The sequence below is a fragment of the Meriones unguiculatus genome, chromosome 2 (genome assembly GCF_030254825.1).
Source record: "Meriones unguiculatus strain TT.TT164.6M chromosome 2, Bangor_MerUng_6.1, whole genome shotgun sequence".
Taxonomy (NCBI): domain Eukaryota; kingdom Metazoa; phylum Chordata; class Mammalia; order Rodentia; family Muridae; genus Meriones; species Meriones unguiculatus.
Genome location: NC_083350.1, coordinates 140,397,237 through 140,417,148, shown reverse-complemented (window position 1 = coordinate 140,417,148; position 19,912 = coordinate 140,397,237). Strand labels below are relative to the sequence as shown.

The 19,912-nt window shown below is 43.1% G+C and overlaps 1 protein-coding gene across 3 annotated transcripts in view; it reads right to left on the bottom strand.

Annotated features, from left to right (window-relative positions):
• Nucleotides 1-19,464, bottom strand: part of Kcnmb2 (potassium calcium-activated channel subfamily M regulatory beta subunit 2) — a 272,219-nt gene extending 252,755 nt beyond the window's left edge. The window contains exon 1 of one of the 3 annotated variants that reach the window (XM_060378194.1): nt 19,294-19,464. The gene's annotated coding sequence lies outside the window, so the exon portion shown is untranslated. Of the gene's footprint in view, nt 1-18,131; nt 18,338-18,543; nt 19,133-19,293 lie in introns of those variants that run through there. The other 2 variants (XM_060378191.1, XM_060378193.1) reach the window with 2 other exon arrangements.
• Nucleotides 19,465-19,912: the final 448 nt, after the last annotated feature.

Below are 19,912 nucleotides of genomic sequence, written 5' to 3'. Positions count from 1 at the left end.
AGACAAGTTGCAGAACCTCTTCATGCCTATAACTTGTCATATGAAAGTAAAAAGCTACCCTACTTAGGATATTGTCATCAAGATGTGGTGAGATAATCATGTAGAGAGCTTAGTCTCCCATCTGATACAGAAATAGTAGTCAACAGAGCTCTTATTAAGTATACGAGTTTTTGTTATATCAATTTTGCTGTTTTATATTGATTTTCAGTGCTTTCTGCTCCTTTTCCTTTGCTTGCCCTCATTTATCCTGAAGGTTATTTTGTGAAAAACCAATTTGAACAGTTCTACAGCACCATTAGTACTTCTGGATCCGGGGTAACAGTTCAGCAATTAAGTGCCTGCCACTCCCAGCACCAGGGAGGTAGAGCCAGGAGACTGGCGGGAAATCTCTGGCCAGGCGGTGGAGTGAAATTGGTTCTCAAAATCAATACAGAGAATACTGATCATGGGGAGCCTCGTCCCATTGTATACACCCACACTACAGCCCCCTCAAGACAAAACTAAAGCTCGGGAAAATCAAAGAAGAGGAGATGAAAGACTGAAAGGGCCAGAGGGCCAGGAAGTCTACTGTAAGAACTGACACGGTTGCTATAGCCATGACATTTCAACAGTACGACTGCCTAAATAATGCCTGAACAATAACAACAGCAACAGACACGCTAACATGGAAGAGGAATATATCACAGAGCTCCACTCCCAGAGACAAAGATAACGGGTGACTGATGACTGCCTAGAGAGGGAGAATTGAACTCTCCTAGGCATGATTCTAGGATGAACCCAATTGGTTGTCTGATACAATGTAGTCAGCCCTGAAATCATATATGCCCACACCATACCGAACAAACTCAACAAGCTTTTATATAGTTATTTATAAGTTATGTATTTATAACTTATAACAAGTATTTATATAGTTATGCATATATACATAACAACAATAAAGAAAGAAAAGCCACCAATTTGAGGAGTAAGGCACACATGGGAGGAGTTTCAGAAAGGAAAAGGAACAAGGAGTGGTATAATTATATTTTAATTAAAACAAAAATGTGTAATAATAAGAAATAAGAGTGTGACTGAACATAACACCTAACATTGACTTCTGGACTCTATGTGTACACCTAATACCCACAAACATATGTGAGAGAGACAGAGATAGATTCAGACAGAGACAGAGACAGAAAGACAGAGACAGAGAAAGGAAATATTTGAAGCTGACCAGAGGGTGCTTAGTGATGAATGGCATTCCTATTCTGAGACAAAATTCTTTCTCCCATTTGCTTGTTTCCATCTTTTTCTTGCACATAGCCACTTGCCCACATCTCCGGCTGTTTTTAGCAGACAGTTCAAAAAGTCTAGGTTTTCCGGGATCTGGTTCATCTTTCAAAGAGCCTTTTGTCAAGATAGATATGGCAGTGCATGTCTAAAATCAGGAGGTAGATGCAGGAGCATCAAGAGTTCCAGGTGATCTTCAGCTTCATAACCAGTTTAAATCCAGCAGGGGCTTCATGAGACTCTGTTTCAGATAGAATTCACGCATACACATACACACACATATTACCAACCATAAAGGTCCATGGACTAGAGCTAGGTCCCCCACACAAACGCAGCTAGGTCTTCATGAGGGTCCCCTAGCAATTAGAGTGGGGGCTGTCTCTAACATGGACTCTGTTGCCTGATTTTGGATTGCTTTCTCCTAGCTGGGTTGACTTGTTGGGCGTCTGTGGAAGAGGAGGCTCTTAGTCCCGATGCAACTTGATGTGCTGGTATGGGTAGGGGTTCCCCATTTCTGAGAAGGGGGTGGGGGATGGAGAAAGTGGGTGGGAAGGTGGAACCAGGAGGAGAAGAGGAAGGAGGCTGCGATAGGGATGTAAAGTGAATAAATTTTTAAAAAAGAAACATACATATTTACATTTTAATCAAATCTTGTAAAAACATCCAGACTAAGACCCATTCCAAACTTTTATTTTCTTTTCCAACATGACGCCAAATGGCTGCATAGGTTGGGCAGCAAAAGCAATCTGTTTCTGCCTTCACATTTTATGTGCCTATCATAAATCTTTAGTGAGTTTAAATGGAGAACAATTTAGAAGTTCAAGTTTTAGGTGAAGGGTCAGGTTGAATTCTACTGTAATGTTTTATTGACACTGATTTATATGAATTAATGCAGAGAAAGGATGACAGGCAGAGACAACAATCCACTAGGATAACACTAAAGGGGTACTATTTTCTCTTCTCTTTCCTGAGGCCCCATCAGTGAGAAGGCTCTGGGTCCCATGATGTCTTTGAAACATGGATGACATCTAACACTGATCCATTTGGCCAAGGACATACCCTAAACAGCATCCTGGGACATCAGACATGGCTGTACTGTTGACTCACAGATCCTGTAGACTGCTGAGCTTTGAAGTGTAGAGCTTGCCAAGCTATTGCTTTTGAATGTAATTATAATCATTTCATGATAAGAAAGCGTTTGGTTTTCTACAATTAAAAGCAAAAGGAAAAAGTAGGATAATTATTATATTTGCTTGAACTAGAACAGCTACAAAAATATTTTTTTAGGTATATGAAGAACAGTGTCCTACGTTTTGAATTCTCCCTGGTCTGGGGAGACTTTATGGGAACAGTCCTTGCATTTGTAGTCAAACTGATTTGGGGAAACAAGAGAACAATAGAGTATGTATAGTGTCATTGATACAATTGAGATTATGGGAAATATTAGGCAAAGAAAATTAAGACACGCTTAGTATTGTATTGTAAAATGGGTTGTCAGCCTGAATTACCTTAGAGATTGGTGGCAGAAGAGTTTCTCTGTCTTTCACGTGCTTGTCTTTCCTTCCACATGCTATCCCCAAAAGACAAGCAAAGAAAAATTGGGAAACCACCCGATATATTAAGAAAAATTGTAAACCCTGTTACAAAACACATCATGTATTTTCCCTCTTCTCCTTTTTTCATTGCTTTTCATTGTAGAGTCCGGGTTTGGAATGCTGTTAAATCTGCCATTCTTCATTCACCATTTAAAATGAACCTATAAACCTGGCTGGTATCTTCATGACGCATTAGGGGTTTGCTCAGCAGGCAGGGGTGAGGGTGGGGATCCAGCAAGGATAGATTCTAATGCACAGATTTGAAAGCAGGCTGACAATGTTAGCTGCTTCTCCTCTTCTCCTGGAGCTCCCTGCCTGGTCCTTTCAAGATGTCATGGCTCAAGTCTGTAGATCTGAGCATGTGCTTGCAGACATACTGCAAGAAAGAGTGTTGAATGTCCAGCAAGTATCCCTTGGAATGCTTCATGATCTTGAGTACAGGTGACTGCAGCTTGTAATACCAAAACAGTATTACAAGCAAGCTGCGGATATTGGGCGAAATGATCACTTTTTCTGAGTTTCAGTACAAGAAACAGGATGTTAGGGTTGATCTGAAATTAAGTGAGCAGTGAATGCACAATCCCTAGGGATGGCTGGTATGCAAAGTGTCTGTTGGTCTATACACTGTGCTATCGATGTGTGTCACGTGGTATGTATTTGGAAGGTCTTCTTATTAACAAGTGATTATACAAAACTGAACAGTTCTGCATGGGTTTTGCTCTTTGGTCTACCCTGGATATGGCGTACCTCGATGTCTCAGGTTCCACAGGCAGAAGTGATAGGTTCATAGCTAAACGACGCAGTGTGGGCCTTGTTTTGAGCTTGTAGGAGTGGTGAGAGACTCTGGCTCTAGAGATCTCAGTGTGCTTTCCCTTCAGTTTTCTGTCCATGGCTGGGAGTGAGGACAACCAGCCCACAGCCGGGAGAATTGTGGGAAATAAATGAGAGGTATCAATGTGCCGTCTATAGGCAACATGAGGATGGTTGAGAGGGTGTCAGCGTGCTATCCACACAACAGGGAAAGATGCTACATCAGCAACCACTAAGAGACCCTCACAGCCAACCTCTTTAAGATTTTTAAAGATTTATTTAGTATTTCTCTGTCTCTCTGTTCCTCTGTCTCTGTCCCCCTGTCTCTGTCACTGTCTCTGTTGCTGTCTTTCTGTGTCTGTCTGTCTGTGTCTCTTTCTTTGTGTTTGTGTGGGTGATGTGTGGAGGGGTGTGCTTATGTGCTTGCTGGCCCAGAGAAGACACCGGCTCTCTCGGAGCTGGAGTTAAACGTATTTGAAAGAAACCTGATTTGCTCACTATTGCGCAGGAAATCCTCTTGGCAGCTGAGCTATCAGATCTCGACAGCCGCTTGAAGGAAAATCTGAACCCTTTGCATCCTTCTTGGCTCTTGGTCAACTGCCCTCACTCTTTCCTTGGGGAGATTTTTTTCTTTGAAAGAGGAGTCTGCCTCCACACCACCACCTGCTCCATACTTTAATGGCATTCCAGCTGCAGCTGAGCTTTTAAGCATTTTGTGGAAAACCATCCCCCGCTCTGCCACTGAATCAATAAAATCAAATTTCAATTCCAAAGCTCTTCCTCTTTGAACTCTGTAACCTTTGACTTGAGAGCCAACCCTGCCATCATAATAGCAGGCATCTGTGAGCTGCATTGTGACAGACATTTTGGACACACAACTTCCTTTAACCCACACAAAGCCTTTTGAGACAAATATGGCCCCATTCTTCACAGGAGGAAACTGAGGCCCAGAGATGCCAGTTGGCATGATCAGTGCCTTAAATGACATGTAGGTGACTAAAGGAGTCTGAACTCCGTCCATCCTGGGCTTCTCTGGGGATTTTGCCAGTCTCTCAGCTTCTGTAACCTTTTTTTTTTCTATGAAGATGTTCCGTGTACTGTGTACCTACCTCAGGGCATTATTTATCTTAACTCACTGTGTCCTGCTGCACCTTGTAAATACCTTAAAGTCCCTGGGCACCTTCTTTTGAATAATGTCTCAGTGGGGAATGCCATATTTAACAAAGGCTGATAAAACCCCAAGACCATGAAAATATCATGGGTTGTTTTCTGGCTCAGTCATCCGTTCAACGCTGACCTTCCTAAGTCAGGAGTTTCCTTGGGGTTAATTGTTTGTACGTTTTTCTTCTTCTTTTAGTAGTAGCACAAGGGGGAAGAAAAATAGCCTGAAGAGACCAAAAGGTATTTGTTCCTCTTTAAAGTTGCACTGTAGACGTCTCTGATGCTTTTAGTAATGACAAACGAAGGCTGAGCCGAATGTAGGATGAGGATGCAGAATCCAGGTGAAGTAAGTGTAGGGAATCCCAGACAGAAAGTGAGAGGGGAGAGACAGAGAGGGTCCTGCTCATTTCCTGCCGACCTTTATTCAACAGAGACGCTAAAAAACTGCTTGCTTTCCTGCATTTTTATACTTGCTGTTCGTTTGCCTGCTTTAGAGAAAGGGAACATGCAAGTATGAATGTGCAGGCGTATTAATACAGGCTAGCCTGGCATCCATGCTGTTCCTTCTGTCTCCAATTTCAAATATTCAGTCTTCTCTTTCTTCAGGCCAATAATTGATACCTTGGTTACATTCAATACATGCTCAGTGTGCATCTTTGACGCTGTCCTCCTGTGAATGCACACAGCTTGGATGCAATGTTTTGAAGGAGAGTGTGCTAAAATAGAGGTCTACTTGACACAATTTAAAGATGAAGTTTACTGAGGAAAATTATTAAGTATTGGTTATTTTAGAGGTGTCTTTTTACCAGACACTTCAACTTATATTACCTGAAATTCTGTGATAACTGTTCTAATTAAGGGAGAAGATAAATTATTTTTTCAAAGACACACATTAGATTGGATTGGGGGCCTCATCAACTTTCCATCAGTCTGTCATTTTATAAAACGCAGTTTTTTATCTTCAATGTGTAAGTAGAAAAAAGAAACAGACATTTATATATAAGCAAGCTATAAATTAGGTACCAAAAGATGGATCCTGCGGAGTGAGTTCAAAAACTGCAGATATCACTGCTAGCCTACAGGGCAAAGGATGGATAGAAAAGAAAAAGGAGACAGGGGACAGCATTGTCCAAGAGGGCCGCTATAGGCTGGGAGAATTCAGAGAGGTCAAACAGAGAGGGAATGGAGCCCTTCCCTGGATGTTTGACGTCTATGGAGCTAGGTGACAGAGGTGTGAGTGTAGGACAGTCATGTTTAGTAGGTAGGATGTGGGGGTGGGAGGGGGAAGAATGTGGTTTGGAATTTGTCTGAACACTAGAACTTAAAGGTTTTGGACAGCCAATCCATAAGACTTTATTTTCTGGGTTAAGTGAAAGTCCAAGTCTGTGATTACTGAGGATTCACAGGCTGAATCCCACTTTAAAAGTATCTATTTGGGAAGAGTACGTAGAAAAAATGGGGCAGGAAGAGACTGGAATAGTTTTTCTCAAAATTTATACATGATGGATCTCTTGAAACTCTCTACATCTTAATCAAGAGTCTAATTCAACACAGGGCAAATGAATAGATGTATTTTGTTTTGTTTTGTTTTTTAAATTCTCCAAATCATTCTCCAGCATATTAGTCAATGACTGTGATTTGAAAAGTACCAGATGAGAGGGGAGGAGGTTAGTTATCAGGGCATGAGAACAAGGACATTATTTGTATAGGGAGGAAAAGACAGACAACTGAAAGATAATGCTAGAGAAGAATCAATTCAGAGATTTCAGGACAATCAGATCTATGGCTAAAAGAAGGCTTAAAAACAACCATTGACTTAAAATTTGGGAATTTTGGTGGTATAGAAAATAGAAATAAAAGGCAGGGTAGACTTAACAGGTTGTGATGAGAGTTAGTTTAGCCAGCATAGTTTTAAAGCCTAAAGATGGCCATTGTAAGGAAATACCTACTAAGGAGTGGTCACCTGAGACTTCAGTTGGACAGCTAGGTCACAGCAGAAGAGGTGGACTGGGCACTATGTGCAGATAGCAAATAGCAAAAAGCTTAGCAAAGTAAGAGAAGGCTAAGGACAATCAATAAAAAAGAAAGGAAAAGTGGTAAAGAGACAACTAAAATCAAGAGAGTGAGAGGGAGAAAGAGACAGAGAGAGACACAGAGAGGCAGAGAGAGAGAGAGACAGACAGACAGACAGACAGACAGACAGACAGACAGACAGGTGGAAACAGTGAGTGGAGATTACAATTTCAAAATCTTTCATATGAAAGAAAATTAGTCCATAACCTCGAACCCTCTCAAACCTGAGGACTCTTCTCAGTTCCTCCTGCTTTTCTCACCCCACCCCATATTTCATTGCCAGCTCTGCAGGGCGAAGTCCTCACCCACTTCTGGCCCCTCTCTCACCTCCCACCTGGATTGATGCACAGACCTTCTAGCTGGCACCTCAACTCTTTTTTGTTCTGCTCACTCCACAGCAGTGGGCATTCCTTTGCCTATCTCCAGCAGCAGGTCCTGCCTAGGACCTTGTGTGGCTTTCCACCGTTAATTAGCATAATGGAACCAGTGAGGTCCTATCCAGGCTGGCTCTTCTCTGCCTCTCCATCCCTTCACCCACATGCTTGGTCCCTGCCTCTGAACCACAGCAGCCCTCTGCCAGGACCCAGTCTGTGCACTCTCCCTGGCACAGGCTTCTTTCTCACTACTTTTTTAATTTCACCGTTTTTTAATTGTAACAAAAGCTTTCTACATGCATGAAACTTTGTTTTCCTATCTCGGTCTCTCTGTATCCATCTCTGTCATTTCTGTCTCCTCTGTCTCAGTTTGCTGTTTCTGCTCACCACCCCACCCTATCCTAGCTTTGTGTATGTGTGTATGCACATGCATTCTCACGTGCTCTCTCATGCTTGCACGCATACACACGCATACACACACATACACACACACACACACACACACACACACATACACACACACACACCCACACAAGTGAACATGCACTCGTGAATATCTTCTCTAACCCCCACCACTTTCACACTTGCTCTTTCTTTTCACTCTATAAAGGTAGGAAAAGGTTGTTTTCCTAGCAGTCTTAGTGATTGTCAGCTGCCTAGTCCATAGTGGATATTGGAAAAAAAAAATGGTGAATAAGTGAATGAATGCCTAAATGAAGGAGGCCTATAAATTCAAGCTTGGCAGGATGGAGAACAGATTAAAAAATAATGTGGCACCTGGGCACATTCACAGTCTAAAGGAAAATTCATTTAGTAGCCACACTCAACACCATCCTGTGTCTGAAATCAAAATTACACACAAGACAGCTTTTCAACAGGCATACAAATCAGGGCACATCTGCTTTCCTCATATCAGACTTTGTCAGTTTCAGTTGAGCAGGGGCTAAATCTGCTCACTGGAGAAGCAGAGCAGGGGGATGGAGAAGTAGGTTATGATGGGCTTTCTCTGGCCAGTTTGCCATGCACTGGGGCTATAGTTATTTGCTCTACATTTCAAAATATTTCCTCAATTTTAGTAATATGTTATCTCAACCTTGTCTCCTTGAGAAGCGCTTTCTCTCAACAGCTCTTTTGATTCATTCCAGGAGAGAAGTGGCTCCTCTTTTGCTCTATTTTTACATCTTAAAAGCAAATAGTTACCTTGAGTTGTCTAAACACCGCCTCGCTGGCTGTTCCCAGGCAGCACACAGGATCAAATAAATCACTAGGAAGCAAAGTTAAACCGATCATCCGTCATTCTCACAGGCAGGGAGGAAATACAGTAATCCTGTTAGAATTTTGCCTCAAAATTTTTCTTTTCAAATCACAAGTTGTTGTTTTATTTCTTCTTCTTCTTCTTCTTCTTCTTCTTCTTCTTCTTCTTCTTCTTCTTCTTCTTCTTCTTCTTCTTCTTCTTCTTCTTCTTCTTCTTCTTGCTTCATTTGGAACACACTAAGAGATGAAAATAATGCAAAGACCAGAAACACAGCTTCTCAGGAAGTTTGGCTGTGATTTGATTCTGACACACTCTGTGGGGAGGGTATGCGTGTGTGGCGGGGGTTGGGGGAGGATCTGTGTGTGAAAGCCTGAACAAGCTCTGATGTCATTCCTCAGGACTTTGTTTTTTTGAGACAGATTGTCAGTGTTACCTGGAATTCACTGAGTGGGCTCGGCTGTTGGGTCAGGTGTCTCTGCCTGTGTCTACCTCCCTGGTGCTGGAGTGACAAGCACGTACAACTCTACTCAGCTTACTGTTACACAGGTCCTCATGGTTGCAGGGCACACACTTTGCCAACTGAGCTGCCTCCCCAGCCCTGATTGGTCTGAAGTGGTCTGAAGTCTTTGGGCGCTTACATGTGAAAAGCCAGCTCAAGATACTCACCTCTTGAGTACTCTCCTGTGAACTACCTCGTGCAGCCTGTCCAGAGTGAGTCCCTTATGGGATGCATAGCGAAAGTCCTCATTTGCACTTGAATTTCTACTTGTAACTTCCTAAGAGTTTCACTCTGAGAGACACTTTACCTCCAGGATAAGAGTTGAAGAGTCAGGCACTTGACCCTGCTCAGATTTTCAGTGAAAAACTGAGTGAAAAGAGAAATGAAAACTTCCGATCTACATCTCAGAGCTCACAGAAATTCCCAGGCACACAGAGTCGAAGGGCTTTATTTGGAACATTTTTACAAATTCAGCCCTCTTTTAAAAAAGAATCCTATGTAGGGAGTGGAGAAATGGCTCAGCTGTGGGAAGCACCCAGAGCACCCAGACTTGGTCCCTAGCACATGTCAGGCATCTCACAACCGCCAGCACTGCCAGCTCCAAGGGGTCTGATGCCTGTGAACACCTACCCACACAGACACACTAACGTCCACACTCAAAAAGAATCTGGTGTGGACCGATTTTGCAGATTATTTCTGGTCACTGTGATGCTTGCGAGTCATGTGGTCCAGGAACAAACAGGCACCATTGGACACTGCAATCTTCTCTTTCTTCCCTCCCTCAGAAGAGCCCCGAGTACTCCACAACATACAGAAGGGATTCCATGGAATTAAGATTTATGTGGTTTGTAGAATCCCAAATCCCTGGGTGTGTGGCCTGGTAAATACAGATAAAACATTTATCTGTTTTCTCTCAGGGAAGAAGGTGAGGAGAAGTGAGTATATTGATCATGTTATTTTTAAAGGCATATTTTAAAGACATATATCTATTTTTAATGCAATTCTATTCACCTGGGAGTTTATAAAAACAGAGTTTGAATAAATTTTCAGCCTAATAATTGGAGTGTAACTTACACTTTCAGCGTGGCACACTGATGGCTCAGTGGGTATTTGCCATTCAAGTGTGAGGACCAGAACTCAGATCATCAAAGGCCATAAAAAGCCAGGCACAGTAGTGCATATTTATAATTACAGCACTGTGACACAGGATGCAGAAACTAAAGAGTCTTCAGAAACCACCAGGCCAGAAAGCTTGGCTTATTCAGCAATGAACAGGGAGACACCATGTCTCACAGGAAGCAGAAGGCAAAGACCAACACCCAAGTCATTTCTCTGTTCTCCTCTGTGTTTCCACAGTTATACATGTGAACTCATGCACAAAGATAAAGAGACGAAAAGTATACTTTAAGTTTTCAGTTACACATTTTACGATGAGCTTAAACCTATTCCTCTTACCCCATTTTACCACGAGGGGATAAAAACTGAAAATGAGCTTCCAGGTTTAAACCATTGGAAGCTCTGCTTCCCACTCAAGAAGAACACCAAGGAGACAAGGAATCTGTTTCAAGGTTCATCTCTCATTGCCCCTATTTGGTACATATGCCAACCAAAGTCACCTGCCTGGCATTATAGCCATTTCTCTACTGATGCATTTCCCCCTCTCCTGCTGCACTGAAATTCTCACCCAAGCTCCAGTGTTGTCCTGAGGTTTGATTAAGGAGGGGCCTGAGGAATTTGCTATGTGAACCATCAGGCATGAAGTCAGCTTTGAAGGCAAGATTCCACCATGTGCGTTACAAAGATAAGGATAGTCAGCAACCATGGTCCAGCAGCAGGTAGGAAGGAAGAGGGGCCCAGCTCAGAGATGCATTTGCCATGGCTTAGAGGAAGCAAGAAGAAAAGCAGATGAGAGCTTGCTTGCAGGTCCAGGCAAGTGACATGTAAATATGTCACTCAGGAATTTGTTGCTGAGGTGTGGGAGGCATCTTTCCTTAAGCCCAACATGACACATCAAGTGCAGACTAATAATCATGGGTTCATTCAAGAAATACGTAAGTGCTGCTCAGAGTGCGGCTAGGTATTGATGACTGGCTGTGGGAAGAGGGAGACTCCTGAGCCAAAGCCCACAGCATGGTGTTATAAGGGCCAGGTTGGAATTCCATAAAGGATATTCTGGGAAAGAAAACAACTCGTGAAGATCTTTTAAAAACCAACTCTTAAGATTCCATGACATTTTTCACAGCCATGGTATATCCACGCTTTTGGATTCTACAAATTGCAACAAGTTGTTGTTATAAGGGTAGATTTGAGAAACATCAAAGGAAACACCCCCAAAACATTAGCTTTGGAATGAAGCTCTGAGTCCCATTATATGATGTCATGGAGCAGGACAGAGGTCAGCTGACTAGAGAGGACTAGTGTTTACTTTGCCGGAGAGTTTCTCAACAGCTTAAATAAAACAGCCTTCCTTACAGGATGATATTTTCCAGTTCCCACCATTTGCCTCAAATTTCATCACCCTGAGCAAGGTATCCCAGAAGCAGAAAGACACACAAGATATATACTCACTCATAAGTAGATATATAATATAGGGTAAACATACTAAAATCTGTACACATAAAGAAACTAAGCAAGAAGGAGGACTCTGGCTAAGATGCTCAATCCCACTCAGAAAGGCAGAGAGGATGGACATCAGAAGAGGAAGAAAACAGGGAACAGGGACATGAGCCTACCACAGAGGGCCTCTGAAAGGCTCTACCTTGCAGGGTATCAGAGAAGATGCTGAGACTTATAGCCAAACTTTGGGCAGAGTTCAGGGAATCTTATGAAAGAAGGGGAAGATAGTAAGACCTGGAGAGGACAGGAGCTCCACAAGGAGAGCAACAGAACCAAAAAAATCTGGGCACAGGGGTCTTTTCTGAGACTGATATTCCAGTCAAGGAAATAACCTAGAACCCCTGCACAGATGTAGCCCATGGCAGCTCAGTGTCCAAATGAGTTCCATAGTAATGGGAACAGGGACTGTGTCTCTGACATGAACTGATTGGCCTGCTCTTTGATCACCTCCCCCTGAGGGGGAGCAGCCTTACCAGGCCACTGAAGAAGACAATGCAGCCAGTCCTGATGAGACCTGATAGACTAAGATCAGAAGGAAGGAGAGGAAGACCTCCCATATCAGTGGACTTGGGGAGGGACATGGGTGGAGAAGGGGAACGGAGGGTGGGATTGAGAGGGGAGGAGGGAGGGAGCTACAGGCTGGATACAAAGTGAATAAACTGTAATTAATAATAATAATAAAAAAGCCTTGCAAATCTGGAATAATTGATCAGGCCACCTGCCATTGGCACGTATGCTGTGCCCTGACCTCACATGGTTGCGGTGAATAAAATCATGTCATGTGACATCATGTTGTGTCATAGTGCCTGCATCTGGACATTTTCTTAGAGAGCCAGCCACTGCAGCCCCAGACAGAGCAAAGACACAGAAACATTAAAGCCAGCTCCCTGTGTGCTTGGCTGAAGTTTTCTGTCTTAGGTACCTGAATTTATAAAATTGAGTTTGGTAGCTCAGAGAGACAGACTTCTACCTTGTTGCTTTTCCTCCATGGCTGCTTCTTGTGGAGAGGATAGAGTATTCACCTAGTGTACACAAGGTCCTGGCTTGAGCCCCAGAGTAAAGATTGTGACCAAAATCAAAACAAAGTCAGAAACCCATAAAAGTTTTGTCATCCTTATTTGTTTTGTTTCGTTTTGATAATCTCACTGTGTAGCTCTGGCTGGCCTGGAAACTAAAAGGCAGAACAGTCTGGCTTCAAACTTACAGTGGGTTCTACCTGCTTCTGCCTCCTGAATTCTGGGGTTAAAGGTGGACTACCATACTGATATAGAGTACATTTTTAAAACAAAATCTCTCTGTGTTTTGTATATGTATAATTAACGTTTGTGATTTCATATTAGAATAGGTAATATATACACATTTTATCTTTACCGGGCACAGTCTTGACACACAATCATTAAGGGCCCATGAATTATGTACTTTTTGCTATCTGAGTTTCTGCTAAAGGGATCGAAGCTCAGCAAGCTGGACAGTAGACAACAGGCAGAGCCAGTTTTCACAGTAAGGAATTCCCGATGGCAAAGCTGTTTTCCATTGCTTCACCGAATTGAAGTCTGTGCATCTGCACCTGGAAATTGGAGTGTACTTTTGGCCTAGGAAAGAAATACTGTCCATATTGTTCATAGAAGGAAAATCCTGTTCTTAAGTTCTATAAAAAACTTCTCTAATCCCAGTATCCTTCAGTCACTCATTACATTAAAGGTGGTTAACCTCCTTTATTTGCTGGAATCTACATGGCGGGAAGGAGAGGAAGTATGGTAGCTTTCGAGCCTTTGGACCTCGATTTGCTGGGGTCTCCCACATCTTAGTTTCATTAACTGGTCAATGGAAGTGCCATGTCTACAGATGAGGTGTGGGGTGGTATCAAATGCAGCAATAACAGAAATACTTCTTAAAGTACTCTGTTGCAGGCATTCTGGCAGAGAGGGGGCACACATAATTGTCTTTAATCTTCAAGAGAGATGGAAGCATTTTATGACCAAACACCAGTGAGGAAACTGAGGCTCACTAAGATTTAAAACTCTACCCAAGGTATGAAAGAAAATGAAAGTGAGATTCAGACCAAGGTTTCCGTTCCTGGATGCTGTGTCCCTAGCACTCCACTCCTTCAGACTCTAAAACACTGTAAGAATATTGCACATAATTTCTTGTGCCTGCTTTGGGTAATAAGGCCATGTATTGCAATGTACTTATTTGAAAACACATACTTTATACATAGGAGAATACCATTGTTAAACAGACCTTGTGGATTTGGGGAAGAATATCAATTAATTACACTGCTTAATACTATTGATTGATTTGTAGTGTCACAGGAAAGGCATATAGACTCTACTAGAACATTCTAACCTCTCTTTGCTATTCCTGCCAGGATCAACATGGGAAGGCAGCAGAAAGGTGGGGCATTTCTACACCCATAGTAATTTGTAGGAGATGTGTAAAGTGTCCTTTTTGAACTATAAGTCATCTTTTGGATAAGATCAAATTGAATTTGTATTTCCTCTAACACAGATTGGAATCAGTGATGTGTTTCCCTCTTCTGTGCAGAGAGAAGGAAGAAAATCCTCTTAGCAAATCTCCTTGACTTTTTCAAGGTATTTGGCCTCTTTTTGTAAAAAGCAACAGGATGTTAAAGCCCCGAGTTTAGGCCACAAGGTTTAAAATAATGTATGCTTGGGATCTAACATTACAATGGATTTTGATGAGGAAAAATATTTGATTTCTGCATAGGGTGACTTGTTCAATCATTTGGCCACTGCCCACTCCATAAGAGGGTCTTTAACAGAGTGGAACAGTGAGAATCAGAATCAAGACAGATCTTGTAGGGAGCAGGTGTGTGAGAGGAAAGGCTGTGAGATGTGAGTGTGGGTTTGATGACTCACCCAGGAGCCAGCCTGGCTAGAATGGGTTGACTGGTGAAGCAAGAGCCAGAGTTGTGACCACTGCAAGATTTTGACTGTGACCTGTAGGCAGATGGGTAGACAGCAGAGGGAGACTTTCAAATAAAAATACTAATTTAATTTCAACACTGGTTTGGGGGACAGAATTAACCAGAAGCTGGAGGAGGAAGAAGAAGAAGAAGAACGAGGAGGAGGAGGAGGAGGAGAAGGAGAAGAAGGAGGAAGAGGAGGAGGAGGAGGAGGAGGAGGAGGAGGAGGAGGAGGAGGAGGAGGAGGAGGAGGAGAGATGAATTGTGAAAGAATGTGTTAATTTGGGGGATTGGTGAAAGGCAACCAAATGAACAGTGACAGTATTAGGTCTATAGTAAAGGTACAGGCAGTGACTATGGACATTATGGCCTGTGAAGAAATGGGAGGATTCAAAGAAGACTTCAAGAGTTTTCTTCTGAGAAAGCGAACAGTGAATTCTCCAGCAACACTGAAGAGGAGGATCTGAAAGGAAAATCCAGACATTTGATGTAGAGCATAGTAGGAGCGAGATGGCTGTCAGATGTTTAAGGAACAGGTCTGTAGGAAGCTGGGTGTGTCAGTGGGGAGTCTAGGTCAGGGCTGAGAATTTGTGAGTGTGTATTCATGGATAGTCTTGAAGGACTCAAGGTAGGATTTGACATATTTGGAGCTTAAATATAGATAAAGAAAAGACTTACAGTTGATCCATGGAACACATCAACCTTTTAAGGCTTAGCAAAGAATGAGGAAAGGGACTTGAAAATGGGCTTCCACTAAAAAAAAAAAACAAGTTAAAGGGGTTGGAGTGATAGGTCAGCGGTTGAGTGGTTGCTGCTCTTTCAGAGGGCTTGCTCCGAATGCCTTCCCAGAACCTACTTCAAGCAGGTCACAACTGCCTGTCTCTCCAATTGCAGGGGAGCCCTGTGCTTCTGGTCTCTGTGGGTACCCGTACTCATATCGCATACCCACATACAGACATATACACATAAGTAACAATAATAAAAATACCTTTAAAATGAAAATAAACAGAAAATTTACACACACACACACACACACACACACACACACACACACACACGGAGGCAACCTCAGTGAAGATCAGGGAGCCAGTATTTGAGAGAGGATAATCCTTGCCAGAGAAACTTCACCTGCTCTGAGTCTTGCTTACACAAACAAATGACTTTGAATTTTACAGGAAGTCATAATCTGTGCTGTGAAGTAAGCGAAGAGCTGAAATGGCAGCATGGACAGAAAGGAGACATGGGTAGGCTTTTTGACACTGACCTTGTGACTATTGGGATAACACTTCTCACAAAACATCTTAGCAAGTGTGCAAATAAGCACGCCACACTGAGAAAATGGCTGTTGACATTTTGGCGTTATGTTTTTTTTTCCCTATTTTATGCTGCGTATCTATTATTGTAATTTGAGCTATTTTGCACACTTATACATATGTTCCTGTAATCAAGACTATATATATATATATATATATATATATATATATATATTATTGTGGTTTACTTTCTACTGGATTCTATGACAGGAATTTGGAAGGGAAAGAGTTTTCTTTTTTTCCCAAGAGAGATGATAGAAGAGAAAGTTGTGTCAATGTGAGAAATGTCACATCCGGAAGATAAAAGTAGAGTGACGTGACGGCTGCATGTGTAGAACAGAGGGACTGACCAATCGAGAGCAAGGACCACTGTGGAGTCTGGGTGCCTTGGTGACTGAGTGGTGGTTTGCGGCCAGGATAACAAGACTGACAGGCGCCTTGTTTACTTTTTATGTCAGGGTGGATGCCAAGCACACTTCCCGTGTAGCTGGAGGAAGCTTTGTTTTTCGGTACTAGATAGAGCAGAAAGTGAAAGGGAAAGATGATGGGGGCGGCTCTGGCTGCCACCTCCCAGCATAAATGGGCACTGGGGTTAATTTGTTACCCAAAGTGGATCGTTTGACCAAATTACTCAGCTCAACTTTCTTCAGAGCTGACAAAAGAGACCCACGTCGTCCTGTTTCCTCCTGGTTTTCATTTTCGTTGGGGGTACAATCTAGACTGATACACAGCAGGCAGATTTAATAAAAGATCTTTCCCCACAAATCTGTGAACAGTGTGGAAACCAGCTTAGCTTATCAGTGAAGTGTTAGGGCATAACTACAATAAAATCATCCTTCTGCTGTTCTTTCCATGGCTTAAATTGCCCCTCAGAGAGATACTTGACACAATCAAATTCAGGTAAAATTGGAAAATTTCAGGAAAAGTCTTTTTAAAATCAAGGAAAACAATAACACTCAGTTATTAACTCCTGCTGAGATTTTGTGTTTGTGAAGTCCCGGCTCTCTTTTTCTAGTTATGGATTCTTTGCTGGTGACCTCAACTGGCTAGAGATGGGGACTTTACAAGGTCAAGGTCATGCTCTCCACTGGCCACAGAGAAGCACAAACTACTCTTACCCATAAATCTCCCTAGGAAATCCAGTTATTCATAGCCATGTGCTCCAGGTTACTCAAAGGCCAGCTAGGACTGGGTAGCTGGCTCACTAATGCCCATCATTTTGCTATGAACAACAAATGCCCAACTTCAAGCCCAGAGGTCTCTCAACCACCGGAAAGTGTGTAAATGACAGTGTGCACACAGGCGCTCAACACACACACACACACACACACACACACACACACACACACACGAATCCCACTTAACCTTAATTCCAGTATTTAGCTGAAAACTAACATATTGCAATTGCCCTTAACACTTATTTTTAATTTATACTGCATTATATAGATGACATAGGCGAGTAGAGAGCATTCTTTATAAATATGACCATTGAAGATTTTTTTTTTTTTTTTGCTGTTGATTATAACTAAATCCATGCATCGCAACAGAGTGTTTTTTCTTTTTCTTTTTTTCTTTTTTCCAAAACAGAAAGCAGTATCTTTACAGCTTTGAGTTTGTGAAGTCCACGGGGAAAGAACGCACTAGCACGGAGGAACACGCTCACTTTGTCCCTGCCACTTCACGCTGAGGGTCACATGCACTGACAGAACAGAACTGGCACCACACATCAAACCGCGGAAACATTGGTTTTGGATCATTGTACTTTTGCCTCTGAAACCTCAGCGGGAGGTTCCTACATTTCCCTCTCCAGATCCCATCTGAAGTGCAAGGAGCTGCAGCCAAATCTACTCATTACCCCCTCCTCCCCGAGTGTGGAGCCCAGCGGCCCCTCTTTATCTTCAAGGAAAATCATGCTTCTACGCTGTTCATTAACAAAATAAAAGGTCAAGTCCTTAACCTCCAGCGAATCCCCATTTCCATCCGCAGCACAGCAGTTGCTCAAAGGCAAGAGCAGGATCAGAGAGAAAGCCCCTTCTTTACTCTCAAACTCCGGGTCTGTTTTTAGCAAAGCCATTAATAGGAACAGAATGGTGTGGACCAGCCTTTCAATATGCAAGATGGACGGAGGTAACCAGTTTTCTCTTATAGTAGATTATGGGGGGGGGGGGGAAATCCATCTCTGTCTTCCGAATTACCCTCTGACCACCAAAGCACAGTGACTACAGGAATAAAATATTTACCTAACAGGTTTCAAGTTCAGCAGGGCTTCCTCTATTTTTCTTGGTTCTCTCTCCTCCCACCTGCCAAAGTCTTCTCTCAATGCCCCCTCCCCAGCCTATCTGGCACCACCGGTAAGAAACGAACTGTTTTCTCCGTGACCTCTAAGCCTTCTACTCCACGGAAGGCAACGCGGAGTGCACACTCAGCAGGCAGCGAGCGAGCCCGGAGCCGGTCTGTCCGCGAGGCTTTCCAGCCAGGAACCTCACACTGCCCACTGGGTTTTGTGTTTTGGTCAGCGCGGAGCCCCAAGCCGACCCAGCCTCTCCGTCGCACCTGGCTGCAATCCCTGAGCCACACAGCCCCCCGGCGCCGAGCAAACAACGGAAAGCACCAAACAGCAACAGATTCCTTTGTTTTACCCGCAAATCCTACCTCCGGTAGTTGGTAGTTGTCACATCTTCCTCAAAAGCCACGCTTCATTTGTAATGACAGCGCTCCCGTGCAGTCCTCCACACAGCCACCGGTACTCATCTTTACCTTTGCTGCTGGCAGCCTTTGTGGACCATTGATGTCACACCCTCGCTAACTCATAGCTCTAATACTCCTCGCTCAAAATGTCTGCAAGAGTTTGGAAGGACAATAGGAGTGACAGGCACGCTAGACAGCCATGCTTAAGATTGGTTCCCCGACGCTCCGTGGAAGCCGGTTCAGACTGTTTTTAAAAGCGTGCAGGAGGTAGGATTTATTAGCCTATGACAGGCATGCTGCTTCTGTTTTTATTAAATACCGTAATAGGCTGTCTGTTAGCATCTCCGTGATAGGTCCAGCATTTCTTTCCCACTGCTTTCGAATTTTCATACTGAAACCCGAGCGAGCCCTCAGCTTGCTACCACCTTGCCTACTGGATCAGGTTTCCAATCCTCTAACTTCGGAAGAAAACAAAAACAAAAACAAAAACAAAAACAAAAACAAAAAAACTCCTCCTGTAAATAAGGTTAATACAGGAGAGTGAGCCTGGGAGTAAACACCCTTGGAATTCCCAAGGGATCCTTTTACTCCCAGCAAGGGACGCTTGCTCTCCAGAGTTGGAAAAGAAGCTACTTCTAGAGCTAGGTTTGAGCATCCCTTCAAACAGAGAAAGTTGTCATGGATCACTGAACTTGCCTTATGGTATGGACTTACCTGACGTCTCAAATCAAACGGGTTTTTGCATCAGTAAACAGATTAACTCTTTAGGGCACGCGGGCTGCAAAGCTCTTTGCTCCACTTTGAGGTCGTCATTTTTTCCTGCATTGCTCTCTACATGGAAAGAATGGATGGTGGGTAGAGGGGCTCGGGATGGGGGCCCTCACTTGGTACCTGTTTTGTTTGCATAGTCATGACTGTGGAAGCACTGGCCAGAGAGGAGGAGGCTACGTGGATGCAAACAAACATCCCTCTGAAAAGTATTCTTCCAGACAGGAGTGCACAAGTAAAGTTCTTGCTAGAGAACGTTTTATGCTCCAACTACTCAGGTTTAGCCTTTTTCTTCTGTTTTTCTTTCTCCTCTCTTGCTAAGAACCATAGTTATATAGTAGTTACTATGGAAACGGAGTGGTCCGCTCCAGGGGAGGGGCTTAGAGAGCAGCAGATGTAACATGGATAGGAATGTTCTGACCCTCTGGAACAGCATCTCAAGGGGAGTGACTTACTTTACCACTGTTTAATTATGGGCATTTTTACTATTTGGAAGTACTACACTGAGCAGACCCACAGCCTATGCTACATGATAGCTGAACATCAGAATCACACTTATAACTGT